The sequence below is a fragment of the Macaca thibetana genome, chromosome 16, assembly GCF_024542745.1.
Source record: "Macaca thibetana thibetana isolate TM-01 chromosome 16, ASM2454274v1, whole genome shotgun sequence".
NCBI classification, from domain to species: Eukaryota; Metazoa; Chordata; class Mammalia; order Primates; family Cercopithecidae; genus Macaca; species Macaca thibetana.
In genome coordinates this window covers 2,959,345-2,974,148 of record NC_065593.1, presented here as the reverse complement: position 1 = coordinate 2,974,148, position 14,804 = coordinate 2,959,345, and the positions used below count along the sequence as shown (strand labels likewise).

General features: G+C 55.1%; 2 pseudogenes; one reads left to right on the top strand and one right to left on the bottom strand.

Moving 5' to 3' along the window:
* Positions 1 to 14,804, bottom strand: part of LOC126939050 (uncharacterized) — a 174,427-nt pseudogene that overhangs the window by 92,137 nt on the left and 67,486 nt on the right.
* Positions 2,079 to 6,470, top strand: LOC126939490 (tumor necrosis factor receptor superfamily member 13B-like; annotated as a pseudogene).

Sequence of the window (14,804 nt, the reverse complement as noted above, 5' to 3'; positions counted from 1 at the left end):
ATTACAGCGTGAGCCACCGTGCCTGGCCTGACCTCTGGATTCTTAAGGAAATTTTTTTTTTTTTGAGATGGAGTCTCCCTCTGTCGCCCAGGCTGGAGTGCAGTGGCACGATCTCGGCTCACTGCAAGATCCGCCTCCAGGGTTCACGCCATTCTCCTGCCTCAGTCTCCCGAGTAGCTGGGACCACAGGCACCTGCCACTGCGCCTGGCTAATTCTTTGTATTTTTGTAGAGATGGGGTTTCACCTTGTTAACCAGGATGGTCTCGATTTGCTGACCTCGTGATCCACCCGCCTCAGCCTCCCAAAGTGCTGGGATTACAGGCTTGAGCCACCACGCCCAGCCAAGGAAATTTTTTATTGAACAGCGGAAGCACAAATTGGATTAGTTTTAATTCTGGGATCAGGACACACGCTAAACATGTGCCTCTGCATGCCCTGCTTTTTTAAAGCTAGGTATTCTACTATTCTTTAATAATATAATAATCACCTGCAACACCTATACCCAGTTACTTGACAAACTTTACAAAGACTGATACTAGACATTGTTGGAGAGGACATGGTTACACGTAATATCTTATGAGTCACTGATGTGGACAAGCAAACTGATAAAATGTCTTTGGAAAACTGGTTATACCTGTTATAAACATTCAGATACCAAACACCCAGAAATTCCATATTGTAATACATTTCCACAAGAAAAAAACATGAGACCTGTATTAAAATATCAACAACTATAAAAATAATCACACTGGGTTTTCTGATTTTTGTATTAGCAACTCAGTCTCTGCCTGTTTTTAGCAGTACAACCTCTACCCAATATGTTTTGCATTTTTTAAATCTACTACTCTCTAAGAACAGATACTATATTTTCTATCAATTCTACATTCAGTGTCTATAACAGAAACCAGCATTTTGTAGATTGCAAAGAATTATTTGTTGAATAATTTAAATACATTGTTATTTATAGTATTTATATACAAATAACATATCATCTCAGAATACAGTGATAACATTTGTTATGTAGAAACTGATTTCAATTTCAGTTAAAAATAGTTTGGGCATATGGGTTACTGTCACATATAAATGGTCACATTGTTTTGTTTATATGAAACTGTTTGTAGTTAATGTACATTTTTGATACTTAAGCCTTTTGGTCTTGCTGTCATAGCAAATAGTGTGCCGTTTAAGAACGTGAATCTGGCTGGGCACAGTGGCTCATGCCTGTAATCCCAGCACCTTGGGAGGCCAAGGTGGGCAGATCAGGAGGTCAGGAGTTTGAGACCAGTCTGACCAACATGGTGAAACCCCGTCTCTACTAAAAATGTAAAAAATTTGCCCGACGTGGTGGTGGGCGCCTGTAACACCAGCTACTCAGAAGGCTGAGGCAGGAGAATCACTTGAACCCGAGAGGCGGAGGTTGCAGTGAGCTGAGATCGCGCCACTGCACTCCAGCCTGGGCAACAATAGCAAAATTCTGTCTCAAAAAGAAAGAGAGAGAGGCCGGGAGCGGTGGCTCATGCCTGTAATCCCAGCACTTTGGGAGGCTGAGGCCGGCAGATCACGAGGTCAGGAGATCAAGACCACCCTGACTAACATGGTGAAACCCCGTCTCCACTAAAAATACAAAATATTAGCCGGGCGTGGTGGCAGGAGCCTGTAGTCCCAGCTACTCGGGATTCTGAGGCAGGAGAATGGCGTGAACCCGGGAGGCGGAGCTTGCAGTGAGCCAAGATCGCGGCACTGCACTCCAGCCTGGGTGACAGAGCAAGACTGTCTCAAAAAAAAAAAAAAAAAAAAAAAAAAAAAAAGCGAGAGAGAGATAAAAAGTCACTCTCATTTCTGTATCTTTTTAGCAAGTGTGTGAACTCACAGTGCTTTTCTGTGAATAAACCATGGATCAAGTAAAAGGCCATTTTTCTTAAAGAAAAAAAAGTACCTAAATTCAGAGATGACCAGCAAATACTAAATAGAAGATTATAGATTTCCCGTGAGTGCATATGGCTTGGAGTGTCATGATGCTATAAACCAAATGTTACTGTCCTCCTCAAATTCGTGTGCTGAAGTCTAATTCTAAGTGATGGTATTTGGAGGCGGGGCCTTGGCAGGTGAGTAAGTTCATGAAGGCAGGGACCTCATGAATGGAATTGGTGCCCCTATCAAAGGGACTGCAGAGAGCTCCCTCATCCCTTCTGTCATGTAAGGACACAGGAAAGAGATGGCTGTCTATGAACCAGGAAGCCAGCCCTCTGCAGACACAGAATCTGCTGAACATCTGACCTTGGATTTTGCCATCTCCAGAACTGTGAGAAATCAATTTTCTATGCTACCTAGTCTATGGCATTCTGTTTTGACACCCAGATTAGCTAAAGTACTAGCATGTCAACTTGCACACATAATTCTTGGAAACTCTGATGCCAAATCCTTGATAGCAAAAGGATTTCACCAATTGCCTTTAGTAATTCTTGTCTGAACTCACGGCAAGGCTGTTTCAGTAGATCCAGAATACCATGCTGCTTACTAATATGTGAGACACATATGAGTTTCCTGTGGATCTGTGACAAATGACCAAAAACTTGGTGGCTTAAAACAATATAAATTATTTTTCTCGGCCGGGCGCGGTGGCTCAAGCCTGTAATCCCAGCACTTTGGGAGGCCGAGACGGGTGGATCACGAGGTCAGGAGATCGAGACCATCCTGGCTAACACGGTGAAACCCCGTCTCTACTAAAAAATACAAAAAACTAGCCGGGTGAGTTGGCGGGCACCTGTAGTCCCAGCTACTCGGGAGGCTGAGGCAGGAGAATGGCATAAACCCGGGAGGCGGAGCTTGCAGTGAGCTGAGATCCGGCCACTGCACTCCAGCCTGGGCAACAGAGCGAGACTCCATCTCAAAAAAAAAAAAAAAAAAAAAAAAAAAAAAAAAGAAATTATTTTTCTCGCAGTTCTAGAGGTGAGAAATCTGTAATCAAGGTGTTGACAGGGCCTACTTCCTACAAAGGGCCTAGGGGGATTCCATTTCTCACCGCCCCCAGCTGCCAGTGGTTCCACATGTTTCTTCTGTGGCTACATCACTCCCCTTCAGCTTCCTAGCCCCTGCAGGTCAGGGAGGCACAGGAGGAGGAGGTGGGAATGGGTGTGGAGAGCCACACACCAGGCCAGGGCAGCAGGTGCTCAGAACACAGTGACCTAGAAGCGGGGTACCAGGAAGCCACACCAGCCTTCAGGGCTTCAGGCAGGCTCTCTCCTGCCAAAGGCCTTTGTGAATGTTGTTCCTGCTTTCTCAAATGTTCCTCCCTATCCTCTCTACGTCTGCATAGCAAGGTAACTTCTACTCAGTCAAAACTATCACTGTCTAGCACAACCTAAATATCCATAAACAGAACACATCAACAAATAACAGTGTATTCATGCAATGAAATACTATACAGCAATGAAAAAAATGACCTCCGACCACATGCAACAATGTAAGAGGATCTCACAGATGTCATTGTTGAGTGAAGAAGCCAGACTCAAAAGAGCACCTGCTGCATGTGTCTATAGAAGGCAAAAAGAAGCAGAATTAATCTACAGCAAGGGGACTGAGAAGAGTGGTTACTTCTGGGGAGAAATACTGGATGGGAGGGGAGAAAAGAGCCCTCTAGGGGCTGGGCATGAACTTGGTCTTGTCCAGTTTGCTCTGGGGGCTGAGCCTGAGTGCACCCATGGGTAAAAGTTCATCAAGCTGAACACTTAAACTGTGCGCTCTTCCTATGATGAAAAAGTAAAAAATAAACAGACCCCTTTCTCTGAGAAGCCTTTTCCCAGACTAGAGCACCTTCCCCAGGATGAGCCGCCAGGGTTCTGTGCACCCCTCCTGCAGGCTATTGTCCTGCTGTGATGGTCTGTTTCCCCATGGAATGGTCAGGTGGTCGGCTCCCCCAGACAGTAAGCTCCATGCAGGAAGTCTCTCTGTCTTTCTAGGACCTGTGTCTCCAGTGCTCAGATCTTAAGCATCTGCTGCAAGTGTGGGTGACCCCCATTGTGGAACGAGCCCACTCTCTGGTAACTGCAACATGAGCCTTCTGCTTGCAATGTGAGTTCATAACCCAGGGCCAGTGAGAGATTCATCAGATTTGTAACAGATTAATCCTGGACCTATTAATCCTGCACCCGCTCACATTGTCCAGCTTCGAGGCCTTGGGAAGTTGCCACCAGGATGGGGGAGTGGATCAACTTCCTCTAGGACCCAGAGAGCATCCCAGCCAGCCTCAGGGTCAGGAAAGGAGCCCAGCCTCTCCAGAAGCCAGCAGGGAGATGGGGGGATGTGGATTGCTTGAGCCTAAGGAGGGGAAGAGGAGAAGGCACTGCGGAGAGGGGTCTCACGCTGTCTTGCAGCTCTCCCGGGGCTGAAGCTGAGTGCAGATCAGCTGGCCCTGGTCTACAGCACGCTGGGGGCTCTGCCTGTGCACCGTCCTCTGCTGCTTCCTGATGGTGGTGGCCTGCTTCCTCAAGAAGGAGGGGTCCCTGCTCCTGCCAGCCCTGCTCAAGGCCCTGTCAAAGTCCGGCCAAGTCTTCCCAGGGTGAGTGCATGAAACTGGGGTCCTCACCCTTCTCGCTGCTTGGGTGACAAGCCGCGGGCCATCCCTCAGTCCTGTCACTGCCCCTGCTTCTAAGTGGAGAGGCCCGGGGCTCATCCCTGTTATTCAGGCCCGGGGCTCATCCCTGTTATTCGCTGTAGCTTGATAACATCAGTTTAAGACATCCTGGCAGGCAGATATCCAGGAGAGTGGCACCCGGGAAGGGTGGGTGTGGGGTGCCGGCCTTCGGGCTTGCCTGAGCTAGGGGTTCTCAGGATGCAGGGCCATCAGGGCTAAGCCCTGGAGGAGGTGTCTCTTTGGTGGGCATGGCAGGCTTGGGACTGGGCAGAAGTGAGAGCCAAGATTTGCCTGCCCACCCCTGCCCCAGCACATGTTCTGGTAAGCAAGTGAGGGACACTGACACCCGCCTGGGTGATTGCCTAGCCTGGTGATTGCCCTTAGTTCCTGGGTCAGGGGAGAGTATGGCTGCCCACACCGTCACCCCTACCCCAGTGCAGGACCAGGCCTGGCCCACGCCCTCCACTCTCACCTCTGCAGATGACGAGATGAAAGCCGACAGCCCTGTGGGCACATCACCTAAGCCAGTGGAGACCTGCAGCTTCTGCTTCCCCGAGCACAGCACGCCCACCCAGGAGAGCGCGGTCATACCTGGGACCCTCAACCCTGTGGGTGCTGGAAGGTGGAGGCGACCTGTGAGGGTGCCCTGATAGATGGCAGCCTTGGCATTGTGTGCGAACACACCCAAGAGAGGGTCCTAGGTGCCGGAACAGGGGCAAGGAGGAAGAGGAGGAGGGAAAGAGATGGAGAGAGAGAGAGAGGGAAAAAAAGAGAGATGAAGAGAAAGAGGAGGCAGAGAGGAAGAGAGAGACAGAGCAGGAGGTCGTGGCACTCTGGGTCCCAGTTCCCAGTGCAGCTGTAGGTCGTCATCACCTAACCACATGTGCAATAAAGTCCTTGTGCCTCCTGCTTACAGCCCCCGAGAGCCCCTCCTCCTGGAGAATAAAACTTTTGGCGGCTGCCCTTCCTCACTGCATTTTGGTTGTGTCTAATGAACCGAGATGTCCCGCCTATCACCTTCCTCAGCTCAAGGCTCCACTGAACGCTGCCCCCTTGGTTTGGGAGGCTCTGTGGTGCCGCCATCTCACCAGGCTCCTGAGGAAGCTTGTGACCTTGGGTTGAGCACTAAGCAGCCAGGTACCTACTGAGGCTCTGCTTTTCTCTTTCACTAAGAGAGAGAACGAGACCAAAGAATGGTCTGCAGGGAGGGCGTCTGTGCAAATCCCCAGGGAACCAGGGGCTTGAGCCCTCTTCATTTTCTTACAGACACACATTCACTTCCATGCCTCCTTAGTGAGGGCATGATGCACAGTGTGTGTGTATGTGCAGGTGTGTGCATGCATATGTGTGTGTGCATATGTGTGTGTACATGTGTGTGTGTTGTGGGGGTGTGCAGTGGACAGGAAGGAGAGGGCAGCTCCAGCTCAAAGCTGCAAGTCTCTCTGAAAGAAAGATTCCCTGGACCACAGCAAGTGAGACTTTTCATTTGCATCCATTTTTCATTAGCATTTAAAGCTATATTTTGAGTAGCATGCAAACCTTAAGTTATTTAACTATTCTTAGAAGCATTTACACAGTAAGATAATACATGATAATGTACATTGAAATATTCACCCTGCACCCCCAACATTATTTTGCATACCTACATCCCCCAAAGAATCCCATGGCAGGTGGGGTGGGCAGAGAAGTGTGGTCCACCTGGGACCCCTCAGTGGGGGCACTTGGTCAGTCCCCAAGGCTCTGTGTGGCCCTCCAGAGACTCTGCTTCCCACCAGCTCAGTCAGCACTACAGAGGGGGAATGGGGGAGGTGGAGTAGGGGCAGGCAGGACAGTAGGGGGAGGACAGTCAGGCACCCCATGTCCTGGTTTTTGCAGTGGCTGAGAGGCGGATGACGGCTGAAGGCCGACTGCCCTGAGAACTGGTTGAGGCTTAAGGCAGGGGTGGTAGGGCCATCCCCACTGCCTGCAGGGCCTTTGGTCACCCTTGTCCACCAAGGCTTCTCCCCAGCAGCACTGGGCACCCCAGTGAGACAGTGGCCAAGGCAGAGGTGTGGATGGATCAGGGAGGGAGGTCTCATTCGGCTCTGACAGGAAAAGGGTCAAAGAAGGGCCAGGGTGGCCAGAGGGAGGGTCACAGTCTCTGGGTCGGGCAGGAGGAGGGAAGAAGGGAACAGGCAGGGTCAGCAGCCAGGGCGCAGGCAGAGGCAGGTGCACGCTGGGAGGTCAGACCCTGCAAGGCCCATGGGGAGTGTCAGCTGGGATGGGCTCCAGGTGCGTCCTCAGGGCACTGGGCAGCTCTCAGGCCAGGCTCCCCGGACTCTGGTGGGTGATGTGGTCACTCTCGAGGCACTGCTGTCAGTCAGGGCTCAGCCACCTCCCCGGGCAGCACCCATCCCATCTCAGGACTGGACTTTCTCAGCTCCCACAGAGGGTGCCGCCTCTTGCCCAGGAGGGGCAGCCCCATTGTGCAGCCTGAGGCACCCCGCAGGTCCCAAGTGGCTCCCTCCAAGCCAGCCTAGAGCTCCCTCTTCTCCAGGGTCCTGGTGCCTCGCAGGTGTCAGCTCCACAAGGAGGCCCTTGCTTTCCTTGTCTGTGCCTTGTCCTGGGCTGAGACTTAGGGTGGATAGGGTTGGGCTGGTCCTTCCCTGGGGCCCTCTCAGGGAGGGGGATGGCTCTTGCCCTGGACAGGTCCTCATCTCTGCCTGGGTTGCCCTACAGTGAGATGGAGCTGCCCCTGTCAGTGCCCTGGAGGTGAAGGTAAGAGCCTGTGCCTGCTGTGTGGGAGGCCACTCCAAGGATAGGGAATCAGGGGTGGTCGGTGAGGCAGAGGTGGCGGCTGGTGGACCCGGGCAGTGGTGAGTGGGCCATGGCTGTCACTGGGAGGGGGGCCTTTCTGGCTGGACTCTGTTCCCATGAGGCTTTGACCAAAACCCAAACCAAGAACTGCAGTCCTGGCTCAGAGTCCACTGCCTGTTTGTACCAAGTCCCCAGTTGAAGGCTGGGACCCAACTAACACTCAGGCCATCTGTGCCCTGAGGATGGCGTGTCCTGGTATCACCAGTCCAGATCCCCAGCTCCAGTTAGTTCAGAGGATCTCAGCCCCTGGGGTCTTCCCTTTCCTGGTTCCTTCAGGTTGGGTCCCTTCAGGGCCCCAAAGCCCTGGACCCAGCATCCATGGGCCACTGTCAGAGGCCTGGCAGCTCCGCTAACTCCATCATGGCTCCTTTGACAGCAAAGATGGCAGGAAATAAAACGCACTGACAAGTGGCTGAAGATGCTTGGAGACTGGACAAAATATGGGAGCAGCAAGAAGGTAACATGGGGAGGGAGTGGCCCCCGTGACTGCTCTCTGTAGAGCCGGGAGACAGGCACCCATGGCTGTGACCTGGCACCGTCTGCCTCTGCATCAGTGGGTGGGTGGCATCCCATCCTCACCATAGGACAGCAGGCCTGTTCGCCAGCTTTCCTCCCTTAGTCACCCCGTGTCCTGTCTCACTGGAGTGTTCTTTTGTCTTTAGCTGTGTACAAAGGCATTGTGTACAAAGGCATTCCCCTGGTGGTGCGGGGCTGGGCGTGGTCACTCCTGCTAGACATTGACAAAGCGAAGGCTGAGAACCCAGGGGAAGACAAGGTACAGCCCTCCCATACTCAGCCAGGGCAGGACAAACAGGCCTGGCCATGTCAGAAGCCCAGGACTCCAGCTGGAGGGAACGTCGAGCCCAGGTTGGGGGTGGGGGCGGTGGTCAGACTCACATGCTGGGCACATCTGGTAACTCAGGCACTGCAGGTGCACTGGGCTCTGCTGACCCTCCCGGGCTTCAGAAACAAGGCAAAAAGGAGCTTTCTGCAGAAGGAAACCTTCCCTTCCTTCCAGAAGTGCTGACTGTGGGATGACTGCCGTCAGGGGCAGGGAGTCTTTTGTCTGTTCTGAGGCTGCTTCCTCCTCTCAGCCCTGCCCTACGGGTCATGAAGGAGAAGGGAAAGAGGTCATCCAGGATCACCCACCGCATCAAGGTAGATGTCAGCCACACCCCGCAGAACCACGTGATGTTTAGCGAATGATTTGGAGTCAGGTAAGGCCTATGGGGGCTGCAGGGGTACCAGGGAAGATGGGGGCGATCCAGAGGGATGAGGGCTTCCCCAGGGCAGAGGCCAATGGTCACCCAGGAAAAGTGACAGAGCTGCCAAGGGCTCTCCTGGCCCAGGCAGCAGCCAGCATTATGGACTGAGCACCTCCCGTGCTCTAAGCCCTGGGCCGGGCTGGGACATGTGGGGACAGAACCCAGGTGGCTCCCAAGGAGATGGGAGGCAGCCAAAAAAAAAAAAATCATGCAGATGGTGAAAAGTGTTCTCCATGCCCCACGATGAGCCAGGGTAGAGACCCACAGGAAGGCGGCAGGATGGCGGGGCTCGGGAGCCTTCCCGGGCAACACTGACAGCCCAAAATACCAGGGAGGATGCGGGGCCCTGGAAACGCTCATCCATGACGGGTGGGCACACGACAGGGCACTTTGGAAGTCAGATGGGCCGTGGCTCACAAAGCTCAGTGGCCTTGTACCACACATCCCCAAAGTGTCACAGATATTGACCACAATGGTTTGAAAACTGACGTGCAAATAAAACCCACATGCCACATTCACTGCTTGATTGATTGTCACTCACACCCGGAGGCCACTGAGATGATCTTGAACATGGGAACTGGGGAGAAAGGAGATTCCACTCTTCAGACAAAGATGACTCAGTGAGGAAAAGGAATGAACCCCTGATGCCCGCAGGAACATGGGTGGTCTTAGATGCGTGTTGCTGAGGGAAAGAAGCCAGACCCAACAGGCTACCACCACAGGATTCCAATTCATCGGCCATTCTGGGAAAGGGCAAAGCATAGAGACAGAGAATAATTGGTCAGGATGGTCAGGCGCTGATGGAGCCAGGAGAGGTCAGCTGCAAAGGGGACACGCTGGGGACTTGGAGGATGAAGGAGCCACTCTGGGAGGGGCGGCAGTGTTGGACGGAAGGGTCTGCACATTGGTTCAGAACCGTGGAACTGCACGTCCCAAAGACTGGACTTCCGTGTGTGCAAACCAAGAAAAGGGGGAAGAAAAAATCAACCAGAGTGAAAATAATCACTGATCCAAATGTACACCTGTGATATTTGCATTGCAAAGAATGTGGATTTTACTGAAAAAACTTCTAAAAACTCAGGTGTCCTGAAGAGCTCACTGCTTATCTGGGGGAATCATCTGAATCCAGAATTGTGTTCGTTGTCAGGGTTTGTAGACAAAATGAAACTGACAGCATCCACACAAAACAAAACCCTCTTTTCCCTCTTTTCTAGGCAGCAGGAATTATGTGACATCCTCGTGGCCTATTCTGCATATAACCCTGTGAATATTCCTGGGCAGCGATATTCCTGGGCCATGTGCCCATATTCACAGGCATGGGTGTCTCTTGGGGGTGTCGGCACTTCTTGAAAATTCAGTGTTCGTGACCCACCAGCTCGTAGTAGGCAGGACTCAAGCTCACTGCTGGCGTGGACACCCAAGCAAGGGGGCAGCACAAGGGGTCAAACTGAGACGGAAAAGGGTTAAAGCCCAGACTCTTGGTGTCATCTTGACCCGATCCCCACGTCTCAGATGAAGAAATGACCTTCCCCTCCTGGTGTTGCCCCGAAGCCCAGGAGCTTGGCAGGGTCGCATGCAGGTGGTCCTCACAGGAGACAGATTTGACAAGTTGCTGAGGTGCCTGATGGGCCAGGCTCTTGTCATGAAATGAGTTTGCACCCTGAGGAAACCTCTTCTTCACCAGAAACCAGGCAGAGATCCAATTTTCCCTTTCCCTGAACCCCACAGGAGTGCAGCAGACAAGGAGGGTGTCATCCAGCTGGCTGCTCTTGCTCCACCCCCACTTTCCAGACCATTCTAGGCAGGGAGAGTGGCTGAGCCAACTCCATGGGCTGCCCACATGGAGTCTGGACCCAGCTGCCCTCCTGTGCCTGGCAGGCAGCCCTTGGGCTGTTGCAGGACCTTTTGTGTGGTGGTCAGTGCCCCGCTGCCTGCCCTCGTGGCAGGTGAGTTCATAGGTGCTGCTCCGGGCCTGGCACAGTGGCCTCCCCAGCCTGGCCCAGGGGAGGGGGCATGAACAATCCTTGCCTGTGCTCTTTCAGGCCATGTGAGCTTGGACACTCGCTGCAGGAGTGCCCCCAGGCTCCTTGTCAACTGAGTCGTGCATGACCTGTTGAGTCCTCATGCCCAGTGCCAGGGGAGGAATGCAGAGGCTGCACCCCAAATCCCGGGGGCCTGTGGCAGGTGTCCCTGAGGACCTCTGCCATTTCTGGTGACATGAGTCCTCCCAGGTGATCTCAGCCCTCCCAGGAGACACCCTTCCACGGTGACTCTGGCTCTTACAGGAGGTGGGCTACCACAGGCACCTGAGCCACGTCACCGCCACCCTCCTCCTGTATCTGCTGGAGGAAGATGCTTTCTTGGTGCTGGCCCAGCTGCTTGCTGGTGAGAGGCACTCCCTGCAGGGTAGGTGGACAGCTACCTTCGGGGCCTTACACAGCCATGCCAGGGGACGGCCACCCCGGCTAATGATCCCGATTTCCAGGCAAGGCGTCTTACTTGCATCCCAGCTTGTTTGGAGTCTCTGGGATGTCCCTGCTGAGGGTCCCACAGCAGCCTGGTTCAGGACAGGGACCCTCTTACCTCAAGTCAGATGCCTTTCACCCCCAACAGCAGAGGGCATTGATACTTCCCTCTGGCTGCCCTTTGTTCCCCAAAGCCAGACCCAATTTTGTGCAGGCACTGCTCACCTCCCTGAGTGTCCTCCTGCCTCCCAGCTGGCTGCACTCCCAGACACCTTCCCTGCCTACAAATGGGCTGATGAAGCCCAGATGGCAATGTCCCCCATGCATCCCATGTCCCCCAGCCTGACATCACATCCAGGAGATGGCCACATAGCCCTCAGCACCCACCCCATTTTCACCGCTGGCACCTGCCTGCCTCTGCCCTGCCTCATAGCATCAAAGGCAGGCCTGCTCTCCTGGCACCTCGGCCCAGGATGCCACTGGGCACCACCTCCAGCTAGGGCCCTCCTCCCCAGGGCTGAGACTGTGTGATGGGGTCACCAGATAGGAGGGAGGGAGGCCTCAGGGCCCAGGGTCCTCTGCCACTACCCAGCTCTTGGGAGTGGACTCTGATGGGGTGGTGGGTTGGGGGCTTCTCAGTATTCTACAGTCCGAATACTGCCTGGCTCTGGAGGCTCCTATCATGCCAGGAGCAGGTGTTGCCCAAGTCCTTCCCAAAGATCATGAGACACCTGGTGAGTGGACGACACCCTCTGCTCCTCCCCAGAGGCCCTGGGTCCCAAGAGCCAGGGGCGCCTCAAGTACCTCATGGAGCTGACAAGAGGCCAAGTCCCAGCCACAGCCTGACCTGGGATGGGGATTCTCCGTGGGTTCGGAGTTGGGTTTCCTTTCCCTGCCCTGGGGGAGGCAGAGGCGCTGGGACCAGGGCCAAGCTCTGGCTGAGCAGGGCTGAGGGAAGTGTGTCCATTGGGCTTCTGGGTATGGGGCAGGGGTTGGGGGACCCCTGGCCACTGCCCTGGGTTCTGCTTCTTGGAGAAGAGTCTGCAGAGGGGACTGAAAGTGGGAGGACTTCAGGGTAACCCAGGGGGCCCTGAGCACCTCTGCTCCTCCCTTCAGGGCAAGGAAGGGCTGTGTGCACTGAGGGTTCCATGTTGATGAGGCTCCTCCGGTGTTTCATTGGTGGGGTAAGGAGGCACAGGGAGACCCCAGCCCAGGGATGCAGTGCCCGGCTCCCTCAGCCCAGGGGTCCAGCTCCTCCAGGAGCTGGTTCACCCCCAGCTCGCAGAAGGCACAGGCAGGTCCCTGCAGGGCTCACAAGCCAGGCCCTGCCCAAGAGGGGCATCCCACGGCAGAGGCCAGGGCTCAGGCCCAGCCTCGCAGGAAGACTGGGGCAGGACCCGACTTGGGAGGACCCCGGGAAGCCCCAAATCCTCAGGAAGTCCCTCCTTCCAGAAGCCACAGCGCTGCTGAGATGAGCCCCCCATGAGGAGCTACAGGACCTTGTCTGACTCAGTTTTATGGGGGATCTCATCCCATGGAGAGGGGGTCCCCAGCACTCCAGGGGACTGAAACCCCAGTGGGCCCTGCTCAGGCCACCAGCTCCAGCTTGGAAAGGCCAGGTCCTCCCACACCTGCTGTCCCCACAGAAATCCTTTGGGCTCACCCTGAGACTGTGGGATGTGTTTATCTTGGAGGGCGAGCGGGTACTGACGGCCATGGCGCATGCATCATTCAAAATACACAGGAGTAAGTCCCGTGTGCCTGAGGGTGCCCGGGGGAACACGCAGGACAGATTCCAGCTGGCCTGAGGGAAGCGTCCTCACACTGTCCCCATGACTCTCTGCTCTGCCCTGATAGTGAGGTCTGGCCTGGTGGGCTGGGCAAGGCATGATGACACTGAGTCCACCCCCACATGACCCAGATGAAAGTCAGGAGTGTGGTGAGCACTTCCCTGCCCAGCCTTGCCCAGCTGTCGCCTCCTGTGCACAGCCGGACCCTGGGGTGGCCAAGAAGGACCAGGCACCACCCAGTGGGAGGTGGGCCTGGTGGAAATGGGGTGCAGGCACAGATCCCCCACAGGGAATCCTCCTGACCTGATGCCCGCCCTGTCCCTAGAGTACCTCATGAAGCTTTCCTGGAGCACCATCTGGGAGCTTCGGGAGCAACTGTCTCAGAGCTGGGCCCTGGAGGACAACGAGGTCCTCAGGAACCTTCAAACCTCCATGAAGGAACTCAAAAGGAAACACTGGGACCTGCCACTCCCAGGTGAGCCCCAGCACCAGGTCCCCTCCTGAGTCACCCTCTGGGGAGGTCAATGGTGGGGAGTGCCCTGACCCCACCAGCTTTCCTACCTGGCCTTCCTCCTGTACCTCTTCTTCCTCCTCTTCCTCCTCTACTCTAAGTAAGTCGAATGGGTCTGCCGGTCCTCAGGGCAGGCGCTGAGCACATGTGTGTGTGTGCTGGACATGCTGTGTGGACAGGCAGGGGCTGTGGGCAGAATCCCCCAATCCCTCCCCGACTTTCCACATTGTCCCCCTCGCCCCCTCAAAGGGCCCTGAAGGGCACTGGGGCAGTCAGACCGAGCTGTGGAAGCCCCCACCCCCACCTCCAAGCAACATCAGAGAGCAGCAAGGGCCCCTCACTCCTGAGTGCCCCTCCAAGGGTGTCAAGACAACAAGCCAGGGGGACAAGAGAATCAGTGTCCCTGACCCAGAGAGGATTTGGGCAGAGGGGATGGGGGAAGCTCTGACCCAGAGCCAGAACCAAGAGTTCAGCTGGGCCTGGGATCGGTCCAGCCCTGGCATGGGGTGGACGGACTGGAGGGCAGAGGGGAAGCTGTGCCCATTCACTTCTCACCTGCTGTGGAGACAGGCCCCCATGCGAGGTGCTGGGTGACAGTGAAGGTTTCTTCCACCTGAGTTCTGAGTCAGGGCTGCTGAACAGCCCTGAGGTGAGGGTGTGAGGCAGGAAGCCCTGAGCCAACCTGAACCCAGGGGGCCATTCTGGGAGTGACCTGAGGTTCTCTGAAAGCTCCCCCACCCCAGGCTCCACACAGCCCTCGCCCTGGGATCAGCAGCCTGCAAGGGCATCCTCAGTGTCAGGCCAGGGGGCCACACAGGGACCCCGAGGGCTCCAGAGGCCCCGGTCTCTGGGGCCCGCCCTGAAGGGACCCAACGCGCTCAGTGAAGATGTTTCTTTTTTTCCGCCAAGATGGAGTGAGGGTCCTCGAGGGTGTCCCCTGGCATTGGGCCCTTCTGTCAAGGGGACAGACTGGCCCTCCCCATCCCACCAGCTCAGCTCCAGGAGCTCATGCCATCAGTCCCCCTGGAACAAAAGCCCTGTCCCCCCTGGCCTGGCCGGATAGGACTGTCCCCAAAGCCGAGGCTGAGGCCCAGCAGCACAAGGGGCTTCCCCAGAACCCAGGGCAGCAAGCCACTCTTTGAGGGGCCCAGAAGCTCAAGATGAGGGCAGCCTGTCCCCCGGTGAGGTCAGGCTTTGTATTACACTAACACTTGTCCGGGAACTCTATGCCACAGCTCCACACAGACCCGCATGTCAGGGGTCCGTGTTTCCTGTGCTGCCAT